We start from the raw sequence: 16,339 nt of genomic DNA on the forward strand, positions 1-16,339 counted from the left end.
CACAAAGTGCTTGCCAAAGGAAAAAGTGTAAAAAGGAAAGGTGATGAACACCATGACTCTTGTATTAGGTTAGAAGATAAAATTAAAAGATAGGCCCTTCGCGGAGGGAAGCAGAGGTTGTCATGCGCTTTTATGGTTGGATGCACAAAATCTTAATGCAAAAGAACGTCACTTTATATTGCCACTTGTGATAAAGACCTTTATTATGCAGTCCGTCGCTTTTATTTCTTCCCTATCACAAGTTCGTATAAAGCTTATTTTCTTCGCACTAATAGATCATACATATTTAGAGAGCAGTTTTTATTGCATGCACCGATGAAAACTTACTTGAAGGATCTTACTCAATCCATAGGTAGGTATGGTGTACTCTCATGGCAAAACTGGTTTAAGGGATGTTTGGAAGCACAAGTAGTATTTCTACTTGGTGCAAAGAATTTGGCTAGCATGAGGGGGAAAGGCAAGCTCAACATGTTGGATGATCCAAGACAATATAACGTTTCGGATATAGGAAAACATAACCCATTAAGTTGTCTTCCTTGTCCAACATCTACCTTTTAGCATGTCATATTTTAATGAGTGCTCAGAATTACAAAAGATGTCCAAGATAGTGTATTTATATGTGAAATCTCTCTTCCTTTAATATTCTTTCATGAATTGTTCAAGTGACCAATTCTGTGTTTGCTAACTTTCAAGAAATTTACCACCTATACTTATTATGTGTGAAGTCATCACTCCCCATGGTATAAGCATACGAAACATATATAAATTCAGATTTATGATATTCAATTCATTCAACCATTTACTCATAGGATATACGTGAAGCACGTGAGTAAATGACAAACTACTCCAAAAAGATATAAGTGAAGAACACTGACTAGTCAAATAATTAACTAGCCATGGGAGGATTCTATTTAATTCAAGATTTCAGATCCAATGATTTTATTCAAACAGCAATTAAAATTGAAAATACGCTCCAAGCAAAACACATATCATGTGACGAATAAAAATATAGCTCCGAGTAAGGTATACCGATAGTTTTGAAGACGAAAGAGGGGATGCCTTCCGGGGCATCCCCAAGCTTAGGCGCTTGAGTCTTCCTTGAATATTACCTTGGGGTGCCTTGGGCATCCCCAAGCTTAGTGTCTTTCCACTCCTTATTCTCCTCATATCGATATCTCACCCAAAGCTTGAAAACTTCAATCACACAAAACTTAACGGAACTTCGTGAGATAGGTTAGTATCATAAAGAGTAAACCATTCACTTTGGTACTGTCAAAGACAAGGTTCATAATTGTTCTCACACAATGCCTACTGTACCATATCATTTCTAAAATTTATATTGATAAATATAAGCCATAGAAACTAGAAAACAAGCAAACTATGCAATGAAAAGAGAATCTGTCAGAAACAGAACAGTCTGTAATGATCTGAACAGCAACCATACTTCTGCAACTCCAAAAATTATGAAATAAATTGGTGGACGTGAGGAATTTGTCTATTAATCTTCTGCAAAAAGAATCAACTCAAAATCACTCTTCTGTAAAAAAATGACACCTAATCTCGTGAGCGCAAAGTTTCTGTTTTTTACAGAAAGATCACATTAACTTTCACCGAAGTCTTCCCAAAGGTCTTACTTGGCACTTTATTGAAACAAAAGCTATAAAACATGATTACTAAAGTAGCTTAATCATGTAAACACACAAAAACATTAAGGGTAAATATTGGGTTGTCTCCCAACAAGCGCTTTTTTTAATGCCCTTTAGCTAGGTATGATGATTTCAATGATGCTCACATAAAAGATAAGAATTGAAACATAAAGAGAGCATCATGAAGAATATGACTAGCATATTTGAACCTAACCCACTTCCTATGCCTAGGGATTTTGTGAGCACATAATTTATAGGAACAAGAATCAACTAGCATAGGAAGGAAAAACAAGTATAACTTCAAACTTTAAGCACATAGAGAGGAAACTTGATATTATTGCAACTCCTACAAGCATGTATTTCTCCCTCATAATTATTTCAGTATCATCATGAATGGGTTCAACAATATAACCATCACATAAAGCATTCTTTTCATGATCTACAAGCATTCGGAATAGTGGGAGCAAACTCAACAAAATAACTGTCATGTGAGGCATAATCCAATTGAAAATTAATATCACGATGACAAGTTTCATGGTTAACATTATTCTTTATAGCATACATGTCATCACAATAATTATCATAGATAACAACTTTGTTCTCATAATCAATTGGAACCTCTTCCGAAATAGTGGAATCATTACTAACTAAAGTCGACACTCTTCCAAATCCACTTTCATAAATATCACACTAATATTCAACACCCTCCAAAATAGTGGGATCACTAATACCTAAAGTTGACACTCTTCCAACCCCACTTTAGATTATAGTATTATTCATACTCCAAAAGATATAAGTGAAGTTCATGGAGCATTCTACAATTAATATAGACTAACCAATATCCAAGCTAAAAATATATAAGTGAAGCACACGAAGCATTTTATAAAACCATACTCAAAAGATTTAAGTGAAGCACAAAGAGCAATTCTATAAGATCATACTTAAAAGTTATAAGTGAAGCACATGAAGTATTCTATAAATCAATGAAGGGCTATCTCATACTAGCATGGTTCTTAAAGGAAAAACAAAAACACGAAGGACACAAATCATGTGAACAAAACAAAGACCGAGGTATACCGATAATTGTTGAAGAAGAAAGATGGGATGCCAACTGGGGCATCCCCAAGTTTAGATGCTTGAGTATCCTTGAAATATTTACTTGGGGTGCCTTGGGCATCCCCAGGCTTGAACTCTTTCCTCTCTTTATTCTTCTCATATTGATAGCTCCTCGATCTTCGAACACTTCATCCACACAAAACTTTAACTAAAACTTTGTGAGATCCGTTAGTATAATAAAGCAAATCACTACCTTTAGGTACTATTGCAAACTTATTACAATTTCATATTAGAACTATATCTACTGTATTCCAACTTAACCATGGTTCATACCCCCCGATACTACCCATAGATTCATCAAAATAAGCGAACAACACATAGAAAACAGAATCTGTCAAAAACAGGACAGTCTGTAGTAATCTGGAAGTTTAGTATACTTCTGTAACTACAAAATTCAAAAACAAATATGACAATTTAAAAAAATTGTACGGAAGTAATGTGCAAAAAGTTTCAGACCCATTTGACTTTCCAGTAAAAAATGTAAATTCACGCGCTACAGCCAAAGTTTCTGTTTTTGTACTGCACAAAGTAAACAAGCAATCTAATCATCCTAAAACCAAAGCTTGGCACATTACTTTTATAATACAATGGATATATACAAGGGGATAATTATTTTCAGAGAAACTTCCATGAATTTTTTACATTGTTTCCATCAGCATGAACACAAGTGTTCAAGGTCGACCCTCACTTCTCCAATGCATAACCTTCCAACCACTTCTCTTATTGGAAAACTTTTTAGGCATGAGAGGCAAGTATTTTTTTTGTATTTTCATTCTTTTAATTTTTTTGTATGTTTCACCCACAACTAAGCAAAACTAAAAAGGGAAAACAAAAACTACTTAGTGAAGAAAGCAAACAAGCATACACGAAAATATCAACCCCACGCTATTGCTCCCCTGCAACGGCGCCAGAAAAGAGCTTGATAACCCCCAAGTGCAGGGAATCATCGTAGCAATTCCCAAAGGTGGAAGTAATAAGTATGGAGTGTCGAACCCACAAGGAGCTAAAGGTAAGATCAATATTCTCTCAAGTCCTATCTGCCACTGATACGACTCTACATACACCGAACGTTTGCTTCCAACTAGAAACGAGAAATAAAACTACGTTGTGGGTATGAAGAGGATAACTTTGCATGGTATCGGAGAGCTAAAATATAAAAGTAGGTGCTGTTATCATAAAGTTATAATATATTACTAAATTTTATAAATAGCGAGTGTGGAATAATGATGGGTTGGTGTGCGGAATTATCCTAGGCAGTTGTTAACAAGACCGGTAGTCGTCATTGCAATTTCATATGAGGGAGAGGCATAAGCTAACATACTTTCTCTTCTTGGATCATATGCACTTATGATTGGAACTCTAGCAAGCATCCGCAACTAGTAAAGATCATTAATTGAAACCCAACCATAGAATTAACATATCAAGTCCCCTTTATCCCATACGCAACAACCCTCTTACTCGAGTTTATGCTTCTGTCACTCAAGCAACCCACTATAAGCGAATCATGAATGTATTGCAACACCCTACAGCGGGAATCCCTCATGCTTGTGCAACACAGAGGGCACAATAGGACAGCACCAAAATAAAACATACAACTCATACCAATCTAGATCATTAATCAACCCAAAGACAAAGGATATCTACTCAAAACATCATAGGATGGCAACACATCATTGGATCATAATATGTGGCATAAAGCACCATGTTCAAGTAGGGATTACAGCGGGGTGCGGGAGAGTGGACCGCGTAAAATAGATGAGGATGGTGATGATGATGGTGATGTTGATGAAGACGATCACAACGGCGATGATTCCCCTCCCGATGGCACTCCGGCGCCACCGAGAGAGAGGAGGAGAGGTTCTCCCCCTTGTGCTTCCTCCTCCATGGCCTCCCCCTAGATGGGGAGAGGTTCTCCCTTTGGTCCTTGGCCTTCATGGCGATGATGGCCCCTCCGGATCCTCCTCCATGGCCTCCGGTGATGACAGCCCCCTCCAGCAGGGTGCCAGAGAGGGCCTAGATTTATTTCTCGTGGCTACAGAGGCTTGCGGAGGCGAAACTTCCGATCTAGGTTATTTTCTGGAGGTTTGGGCATTTATAGGAGAGGTTGGCGTCGAAAACAAGTCGGGGGGGGGGGCACGGGAAGTCCACGAGGCACAGGGGTGCGCCCTAGGGGGTGGGCGCGCCCTCCACCCTCGTGGAGCCCACGGGCCTCCCCTCTGGTAACTCTTCGTTCCAGTATTTTTATATTTTCCAGAAAAATTCTTCGTTGATTTTCATCGCATTCTGAGAATTTTTATTTCTGCACAAAAACAACACCACGGTAGTTCTGCTGAAAACAGCGTCAGTCCGGGTTAGTTCTAATCAAATCATACCAAAATCATATAAAACTATTGTAAACATGGCATGAATACTTCATAAATTATAGATACTTTGGAGACGTATCAGTCCTCCGCCCGACCCATCAGGATGGAAGACTACCTCATGAGAGGCCTCCTGGCCGGGACAATGCCAGTAGCCCCTGAATCGGTCTTCAAGTTTGGATGCACCTTGATCCACCCGAGTTTCCCTTCGTCTTTGGTTATTGATACATCTCCATCGTATCTACTTTTCCTAACGCTTTTGCTCTTGTTTTGGACTCTAATTTGCATGATTTGAATGAAACTAACCCAGACTGACGCTGTTTTCAGCAAAACTACTATGGTGTTGTTTTTGTGCAGAAACAAAAGTTCTCCGAATTGGGCGAAACTTTTTGGAAAATTATTTTGGAATATATAATAATTTATGGAACCAAGACCCACTGGAGGGGGGGCAGCTGCTGATACGTCTCCAGCATATCTACTTTTTCTCACGCTTTTCCTCTTGTTTTGGACTCTAATTTGCATGATTTGAATGAAACTAACCCTAGACTGACGCTGTTTTCAGCAGAACTACCAAGGTGTTGTTTTTGTGCAGAAATAAAAGTTCTCGGAATGGAACGAAACTTTGCGAGGATTTTTTATATAATAAAAGAGAATTTCTGGAGCCAAGATCCATCGGAGAGGGGCCCTGATACGTCTCCAATTCCATGCTATTATATTATCCATCTAGGATGTTTTATATGCATTTATGTGCTATTTTATATGATTTCCGGGACTAACCTATTAACATAGAGCCCAGTGCCAGTTACAGTTTTTTCCTTGTTTTTGAGTTTTACAGAAAAGGAATAACAAATGGAGTCCAATTGACCTGAAAATTCACAGAGATTGTTTTTGGACCAGAAGAAGCCCACGGAGCATCGGAGATGGACCAGAAGAGTCCCGAGGCCACCACGACGGTGGAAGGTGCACCCTACCCCCGTGGGCGCGCCCCCTACCTCGTGGCTGCCTCGTGGACCCCCCTGACTTGTTCCCGACGCCAACACCTCTTATATATCCCCAAACTTCCAGAACATAACCTAGATCGGGAGTTCCGCCGCCGCAAGCCTCTGTAGCCACCAAAAACCAATCGAGACCCTGTTCCGGCACCCTGCCAGAGGGGGGAATCATCACCGGTGGCCATCTTCATCATCCCGGTGCTCTCCATGACGATAGGGCTGCAAGAAAAGCTCGAGGCTCGTGAGCCGCTCGAGATAGACTCATTTTTTGACTCGACTCGAGATCGACTCGAAAAGAAACAAGCTGAGTTTGAACACTTTATGTAGCTTGATCGAGAAACGAGTTGATCTTGAGCTAATGTTGGCTCGCTCGATTTTAGCTCGATAGCTCGTCAGAATATCATTATGTTAAATGATCATGCCATATATTAAATAAAAATAAGATAATTTATTACCATACATGTTGTTCATAATTTTTTTCCATTTTATTTACCAACGAACATGGAAACTTAATTAAGTGCAGAGAAGATTTAGGCCTAATTATGTCATGTGGTTGACTATGTGTTAAATATCTTATGTTTTTGGCGAAGGTTCCCAGCATATTCACCTTAATTTTTTTTGTTTTTCATCCACAGATTTATAATTTTTACCATCTCATTTAGCTCGAAACTAGCTCGAGATCGACTCGAGATCGTTACAAACTGAGCACGAGTCATGTTCTACAGCTTGATCATGAGCTTCACGTAGTTTGAGCTCGCTCGAATATTCATATGAGTTGAGCTGAGCCAACTCCAACTTGCTCGAGCTCGACTCGTTTGCAGCCCTACATGACGAGGAGGGAGTAGTTCACCCTCGGGGCTGAGGGTATGTACCAATAGCTATGTGTTTGATCTCTCTCTCTCTCGCGCGTGTTCTTGATATGGCATGATCTTGATGGATCGCGAGCTTTGCTATTATAGTTGGATCTTATGATGTTTCTCCCCCTCTACCTTCTTGTAATGGATTGAGTTTTCCCTTTGAAGTTATCTTATCAGATTGAGTCTTTAAGGATTTGAGAACACTTGATGTATGTCTTGCATGTGCTTATCTGTGGTGACAATGGGATATTCACGTGATCCACTTGATGTATGTTTTGGTGATCAACTTGCGGGTTCAGTGACCTTGTGAACTTATGCATAGGGGTTGGCACACGTTTTCGTCTTGACTCCCCAGTAGAAACTTTGGGGAACTCTTTGAAGTTCTTTGTGTTGGTTGAATAGATGAATCTGAGATTGTGTGATGCATATCGTATAATCATACCCACGGATACTTGAGGTGACATTGGAGTATCTAGGTGACATTAGGGTTTTGGTTGATTTGTGTATTAAGGTCTTATTCTAGTACGAACTCGAGGATAGATCAAACGGAAAGAATAGCTTCGTGTTATTTTACTACGGACTCTTGAATAGATCGATCAGAAAGGATAACTTTGAGGTGGTTTCGTACCCTACAATAATATCTTCGTTTGTTCTCCTCGATTAGTGACTTTGGAGTGACTCTTTGTTGCATGTTGAGGGATAGTTATATGATCCAATTATGTTATTATTGTTGAGAGGACTTGCACTAGTGAAAGTATGAACCCTAGGCCTTGTTTCAACGCATTGCAATACCGTTTGTGCTCACTTTTATCACTAGTTACCTTGTTGTTTCATATTTTCAAATTACAAAAACCTATATCTACCATCCATATTGCACTTGTATCACCATCTCTTCGCCGAACTAGTGCACTATATAATTTACCATTGTATTGGGTGTGTTGGGGACACAAGAGACTCTTTGTTATTTGGTTGCAGGGTTGTTTGAGAGAGACCATCTTCATCCTATGCCTCCCACGGATTGATAAACCTTAGGTCATCCACTTGAGGGAAATTTTCTACTTTCCTACAAACCTCTGCACTTGGAGGCCCAACAACGTCTACAAGAAGAAGGTTGTGCAGTAGACATCAAGCAATTTCTGGCGCCGTTGCCGGGGAGGTTAGTGCTTGAAGGTATATCTTTAGATCTTGCAATCGAATCTTTTAGTTTCTTCTTTTATCACTAGTTTAGTTTATAAAAGAAAACTACAAAAAAATGGAATGGAGGCTTCCTCATATGCAACATCTTTTTAATGTCTTCCGTGAAAATAAGGATTCCGATAATTGTGCCAAAATGTTAGAAGAAGAATGCAATAAAATGTTTGGCATACAATCTCTGAATGATGAGAATGATTGCAATGTTGTTAGTATGAACTCTTAATATCCATAGTACTAATGATGATTGCACTAGTCATGATGAAAATGTCTCTTATAAGCATGTCAATTTTTGTGGAGTGCATAGAGTTTGCAAGTACACACCAAATAGGGAAGATAGATTTTGCAAGAGGCATAAGTATTTAGAAACTAAATGGTTGCAAGAGAGGCTAGATGCTTGTGCTGAAAATTTAAAATTTCTTTGCCATCCTTGTGTACTTTGCAATGAACGTGATCATTTAAATCTCTAATGCGAATTGTTTCATGATCGAATCGTGTCCAAAAATTGTGATGACTTGATTTCCCTTGCACATCATAATGAACTTAGTTTGTGGGTTATGAAGAAATGAAACGTATAACTAAGGATCTTCCAGAATTTGTCCTTGATAAAGTTCTTGATTTTGATCTAGAGGAAATTTATATGTATTGTGCGGGGAATTGCATTAAAAATCCTTATATTGCCAATTACATAAAGACAAGAAAACAAATAGAAGATGAAGAGAATACTAATGAGAGGGAAGAGGTTTCCCAATATCCTCCTATTATTTCTTATGATGAATCAGGTAACGAGGAAGAGCCTTCTAATCAACCAATATCATTAATAAGGAGCTCCAAAAAGAGGATTAAACCCACACATAATGTGGAGAAGAAAAAGAAAAGACGGAGAAGCAAAGGTAAAAAGGTATCCCTCCCAAGTGATGTTGCTCCTATTACTCATTGTGATGATGATAATTGTATACTATTGGTGCTATCGATACTATTAATGATGAGAGTGATTATGCTTATGATTGCAAAGGCCCAAGCTTGGGAATGCTATGTTTGATGAGAATGACATGTTTGAGAATTTATTTTCTGCAGTTAATGTTTGTCCCAAGCTTGGGGATGCTATGTTCAATGAAGATGATATTTTCAACCTCCCAAGTTTTGATATGCAAATTTATTATGATGATAGCATGCCTCCTATTTATGATGATTATATTGATGAAAGTGGGTTTGGAAGAGTGTCAACTTTAGGAAGTAATGATCCCACTATTTTGGAGGGTGTTGAATCTTATTGTGACAATTATGAAATTGGATTTGGAGAGGTCATGACTTTATTTAGTAATGATTCCACTATCTTGGAAGAGTTTTCAATTGATTATGATGAGAACAAAGTTGCTACTTATGATGATTATTGTGATGACACTTATGCTATAAAAAGTAGTGATGATTATATTTATTAAACTTGTCATGATTATGATTACCCTTTTTCTGAACATAACTCTTTTAATGTGGAAACAATTTATAGTATTTGAGTTTCTTATGATACTCCCACTATTCCGAATGAGAAGAATTTTGCTTATGTGGAGAGTAATAAAATTTATATGCTTGTGCATCATGAAAATAATGCTTGATGTGATAGTTATATTGTTGAATTCATTCATGATGCTACTGAAAATTATTATGAGGGAGGAATATATGCTTGTAGGAATTGCAATAATATAAAGTTTCCTCTCTATGTGCTTAAAATCTTGAAGTTATGCTTGCTTTGCCTTCCTATGCTAGTTAATTATCGTTCCCATAAGTTGTTTGCTCAAAAAATCCCTATGCAAAGGAAGTGGGTTAGACTTAAATGTGCTAGTTATATTCTTCATGATGCTCTCTTTATATTTCAAATCTTATCTTTTATGTGAGCATCATTGAAATCATCATGCCTAGCTAGGAAGGCATTAAAGAAAAGTGCTTGTTGGGAGACAACCAAATATTTACCCCTACTGTTTTTGTGTGTCCAAATGATTATGCTACTGTAGTAATCATTTTTTATAGATTTTGTTTCAATAAAGTGCCAAGTAAGACCTTTAGGATAGGTTACGGTGATAGTTGTGTTGATCCTGCTGAAAATCAGAAACTTTTGCGCCCAGTAAATTAGTTTAAATAATTCACAGAAACGTGCTTTTGATCTGATTCTTTTTGCTCTGGATTGGTACACAAATTGCTCAGGTTTCCTAATTTGGTAGGATTTTTGGAGTTACAGAAGTATTCGAGAGTTACAGATTACTACAGACTGTTCTGTTTTTGACAGATTCTGTTTTCTATGTGTTGTTTGCTTATTTTGATGAATCTATGAGTAGTATCGGAGGGTATGAACCATAAAGAAGTTGGAATACAGTAGATATTACACCAATATAAATTTCGAATGAGTTCACAACAGTACCAAAAGTGGTGATTTTATTTCCTTATACTAACGGAGCTTACGAGTTTTCTGTTGAGTTTTGTGTTGTGAAGTTTCCAAGTTTTGGGTAAAGATTCGATGTACTATGGAATAAGGAGTGGCAAGAGCCTAAGCTTGGGGATGCCCAAGGCACCCCAAGGTAATATTCAAGGAAAACCAAGAGCCTAAGCTTGGGTATGCCCCGGATGGCATCCCCTCTTTCGTCTTCGTTCATCGGTAACTTTACTTGGAGCTATATTTTTATTCACCACATGATACGTGTTTTGCTTGGAGCGTCATTTTGTTTTATTTTGTTTTTCTTGCTGTTTGAATAATATCCCAAGATCTGAAATTATTAAATGTTAGAGAGTCTTCACATAGTTGCATAATTATTCGACTACTCATTGATCTTCACTTATATCTTTCGGAGTAGTTTGTCATTTGCTCTACTGCTTCACTTATATCTTTTTAGAGCACGGCGGTGGTTTTATTTTTAAGAAATTGATGAACTACCATGCTTCACTTATATTATTTTGAGAGTGTTAAACAGCATGGTAATTTGCTTTGGTTATAAAATTAGTCCTAATATGATGGGCATCCAAGAAGGATATAATAAAAACTTTCATATAAAGTGCATCGAATACTATGAGAAGTTTGATTCTTTATGCTTGCTTTGAGACATGAGGATGGTGATATTAGAGTCATGCTAGTGAGTAGTTGTGAATTTGAGAGATACTTGTGTTAAAGTTTGTGATTCCTGTAGCATGCACGTATGGTGAACCGTTATGTGATGAAGTCGGAGCATGATTTATTTTTAGATTGCCTTCCTTATGAGTGGCGGTCGGGGACGAGCGATGGTCTTTTCCTACGAATCTACCCCCTAGGAGCATGCGCATAGTACTTTGTTTCGATGACTAATAGATTTTTGCAATAAGTATGTGAGTTCTTTATGACTAATGTTGAGTCCATGGATTATACGCACTCTCACCCTTCCACCATTGCTAGCCTCTCTTGTGCCGCGCAACTTTCGCCGGTACCATAAACCCACCATTTACCTTCCTCAAAACAGCCACCATACCTACCTATTATGGCATTTCCATAGCCATTCCGAGATAAATTGCCATGCAAATTTCCACCATTCTGTTTATTATGATACGCTCCATCATTGTCATATTTCTTTGCATGATCATGTAGTTGACATCGTATTTGTGGCAAAGCCACCGTTCATAATTCTTTCATACATGTCACTCTTGATTCATTGCACATCCCGGTACACCGCCGGAGGCATTCACATAGAGTCATATTTTGTTCTAAGTATCGAGTTATAATTCTTGAGTTGTAAGTAAATAAAAGTGTGATGATCATCATTATTAGAGCATTGTCCCAGTGAGGAAAGGATGATGGAGACTATGATTCCCCCATAAGTCGGGATGAGACTCCGGACGAAAAATAAAATAAAAAGAAGAAGAAAAAAAGTGGCCATAAAAAGGGAGAAAAGGCCCAAATAAAAAAAATAAAAATAATGAGAGAAAAAGAGAGAAGGGGCAATGCTACTATCCTTTTACCACACTTGTGCTTCAAAGTAGCACCATGATCTTCATGATAGAGAGTCTCCTATGTTGTCACTTTCATATACTAGTGGGAATTTTCATTATAGAACTTGGCTTGTATATTCCAATGATGGGCTTCCTCAAAATGCCCTAGGTCTTTGTGAGCAAGCAAGTTGGATGCACACCCACTTAGTTTCTTTTGTTGAGCTTTCATACACTTATAGCTCTAGTGCATCCGTTGCATGGCAATCCCTACTCACTCACATTGATATCTATTGATGGGCATCTCCATAGCCCGTTGATACGCCTAGTTGATGTGAGACTATCTTCTCCTTTTTGTCTTCTCCACAAAAACCATTCTATTCCACCTATAGTGCTATGTCCATGGCCCACGCTCATGTATTGCGTGAAGATTGAAAAAGTTTGAGAACATCAAAAGTATGAAACAATTTCTTGGCTTGTCATCGGGGTTGTGCATGATTAAATACTTTGTGTGATGAAGATAGAGCATAGCTAGACTATATGATTTTGTAGGGATAAGCTTTCTTTGGCCATGGTATTTTGAGAAGATATAATTGCCTTGTTAGTATGCTTGAAGTATTATTGTTTTTATGTCAATATTAAACTTTTGTTTTGAATCTTATAGATCTGAATATTCTTGCCACAATAAAGAAGATTATATTGATAAATATGTTAGGTAGCATTCCACATCAAAAATTCTATTTTTATCATTTAGCTACTCGAGGACGAGCAGGAATTAAGCTTGGGGATGCTTGATACGTCTCCAACATATCTATAATTTTTGATTGTTCGATGCTATTATATTATCCATCTAGGATGTTTTATATGCATTTATATGCTATTTTATATGATTTCTGGGACTAACCTATTAACCTAGAGCCCAGTGCCAGTTTCTGTTTTTCCTTGTTTTTGAGTTCTACAGAAAAGGAATACCAAACAGAGTCCAATTGACCTGAAAATTCACGGAGATTGTTTTTGGACCAGAAGAAGCCCACGGAGCATCGGAGATGGACCAGAAGAGTCCCGAGGCCACCACGAGGGTGGAGGGCGCGCCCCCCTACCTCGTGGCTGCCTCGTGGACCCGCCTCACTTGGTCCCGATGCCAACACCTCTTATATATCCCCAAACTTCCAGAACATAACCTAGATCAGGAGTTCTGCCGCCGCAAGCCACTGTAGCCACCAAAAACCAATCGGGACCCTGTTCCGGCACCCTACCGGAGGGGGGGAATCATCACCGGTGGCCATCTTCATCATCCTGGTGCTCTCCACGATGAGGAGGGAGTAGTTCACCCTCGGGGCTAAGGGTATGTACCAGTAGCTATGTGTTTGATCTCTCTCTCTCTCTCTCTCTCGTGTTCTCATATGGCACGGTCTTGATGTATCGCGAGCTTTGCTATTATAGTTGGATCTTATGATGTTTCTCCCCCTCTACCTTCTTGTAATGGATTGAGTTTTCCGTTTGAAGTTATCTTATCAGATTGAGTCTTTAAGGATTTGAGAACACTTGATGTGTGTATTGCATGTGCTTATCTGTGGTGACAATGGGATATTCACGTGATCCACTTGATGTATGTTTTGGTGATCAACTTGCGGGTTCAGTGACCTTGTGAACTTATGCATAGGGGTTGGCACACGTTTTCATCTTGACTCCCCAGTAGAAACTTTGGGGCACTCTTTGAAGTTCTTTGTGTTGGTTGAATAGATGAATCTGAGATTGTGTGATGCATATCGTATAATCATACCCACGGATACTTGAGGTGACATTGGAGTATCTAGGTGACATTAGGGTTTTGGTTGATTTGTGTCTTAAGGTGTTATTCTAGTACGAACTCTAGGATAGATCGAACGGAAAGAATAGCTTCGTGTTATTTTACTACGGACTCTTGAATAGATCGATCAGAAAGGATAACTTTGAGGTGGTTTCGTACCCTACAATAATCTCTTCGTTTGCTCTGCTATGAGTGCCTTTGGAGTGACTCTTTGTTGCATGTTGAGGGATAGTTATATGAGCCAATTATGTTATTATTATTGAGAGAACTTGCACTAGTGAAAGTATGAACCCTAGGCCTTGTTTCAACACATTGCAATACCGTTTGTGCTCACTTTTATCATTAGTTACCTTGCTGTTTTTATATTTTCAGATTACAAAAACCTATATCTACCATCCATATTGCACTTGTATCACCATCTCTTCGCTGAACTAGTGCACCTATACAATTTACCATTGTATTGGGTGTGTTGGGGACACAAGAGACTCTTTGTTATTTGGTTGCAGGGTTGTTTGAGGGAGACCATCTTCATCCTACGCCTCCCACGGATTGATAAACCTTAGGTCATCTACTTGAGGGAAATTTGCTACTGTCCTACAAACCTCCGCACTTGGAGGCCCAACAACGTCTACAAGAAGAAGGTTGTGTAGTAGACATCAGGCCCCTTGGTTTTCACAACCCACCAGGGCGCGCCCCCTCTCCTGGTGCACCCAGGTTGGTTGTACCCACCTGGTGGCCCCGCAGACGACTCCCCTGATACTATAAAATCACACATTTCCAGAAAAAATCAGGGAGAAAGAACTATCGCGATCCATGAGATGGAGCCACCGCCAAGCCCTGTTATTCCTCGGGAGGGCAGATCTGGAGTCCATTTGGGGCTCCGGAGAGGGGGGTCTTCGTTTTTCATCATCACCAACCCTTCTCTATCGCCAACTCCATGATGCTCCCCACCGGGAGTGTGTAATTCCTTCGTAGGCTCACTGGTCGGTCAGGAGTTGGATGAGATTCATCATGTAATCGAGTTAGTTTTGTTAGGGCTTGATCCCTAGTATCCACTATGTTCTTAGATTGATGTTGCTATGACTTTGCTATGCTTAATGCTTGTCACATTGGGCCCGGGTGCCATGAACTCATATCTGAACCGTTTATGAATTCATCATTATATCCATGTTTTAGATCCGATCTTGCAAGTTATAGTCACCTACTACGGTTATGATCTGACAACCCTGGAGTGACAACAACTAGGCCCACTCTCGGTGATGACCGTAGTTTGAGGAGTTCATGTATTCACTATGTGTTAATGCTTTGTTCCGGTTCTCTATTAAAAGGAGGCCTTAATATCCCTTAGTTTCCAATATGGATCCTGCTTCCACGGGAGGGTAGGACAAAAGATGTCATGCAAGTTCTTTTAATAAAGCATGTATGACTATTTACGGAATACATGCCTACATTATATCGATGAACTAGAGCTAGTGCCGTATCACCCTAGGTTATAACTGTCACATGATGAATATCATCCAACAAGTCACCGATCCAATGCCTATGAATTTATCTTATATTGTTTCTGCTGTGTTACTACTGCTATCATCACTGTTACACTTGCTACAAAATTACTGCTATCACTGTTACTGTTATTGTTGCTGCTGTCACTACTATCAAAACTACCAAACTACTTTTCTACTGATCACTTTGCTGCAGATAATTAATCTCCAGGTGTGGTTGAATTGACAACTCAGCTGCTAATACCTTCAAATATTCTTTGGCTCCCCTTGTGTCGAATCTACAAATTTGGGTTAAATACTTTACCCTCGAAAACTGTTGCGATCCCCTATACTTGTGGGTTATCTAGACCTTTTTCTGGCGCTGTTGCCGGGAATCATAGATATATTTGTTGTGTCACTTGGGATTATTATCATATTATCACTATGAAGAATATGAAGGATCCAAAGACTAAGATTTATCCCTCAAAGACGAGGGGAGGTAAGGAACTGCCATTCAGTTCTGCTTTAGATTCACCTTCTGTTATGAGTAAACTTGCAACACCACCACATGCTATCAGTTCTGATATGTCGCAAGTTATTGATGATGCTACTTCTACTATGAATGATGCTTATGTTGATGCTAGTACCTTGCTTGATAATTATGATGTGCCACTTGGTGAATTTCTTAATAAACAAATTGCTAGAGTTATACAACATGATGTTGTTGAATCTGATGATGAGCTTGAAACTAAGTCTCCTAAGACACCTGCTAGAACTAGCCTTCCTAGATATGAATTGCCTAAGGTACGGGAAGGTTATGTTATGAGTGAAGAAACAACTAGAGATATTCTTGCTTGCAATGATAGAGATGATCTAGAGAAATTACTACAAAAGTATAAAGAAAAATCTCTGAATGCTAGAATGAAATGTGATCCTAAGTTTGC

The sequence above is a fragment of the Triticum aestivum genome, chromosome 3D, assembly GCF_018294505.1.
Source record: "Triticum aestivum cultivar Chinese Spring chromosome 3D, IWGSC CS RefSeq v2.1, whole genome shotgun sequence".
Taxonomy (NCBI): Eukaryota; Viridiplantae; Streptophyta; class Magnoliopsida; order Poales; family Poaceae; genus Triticum; species Triticum aestivum.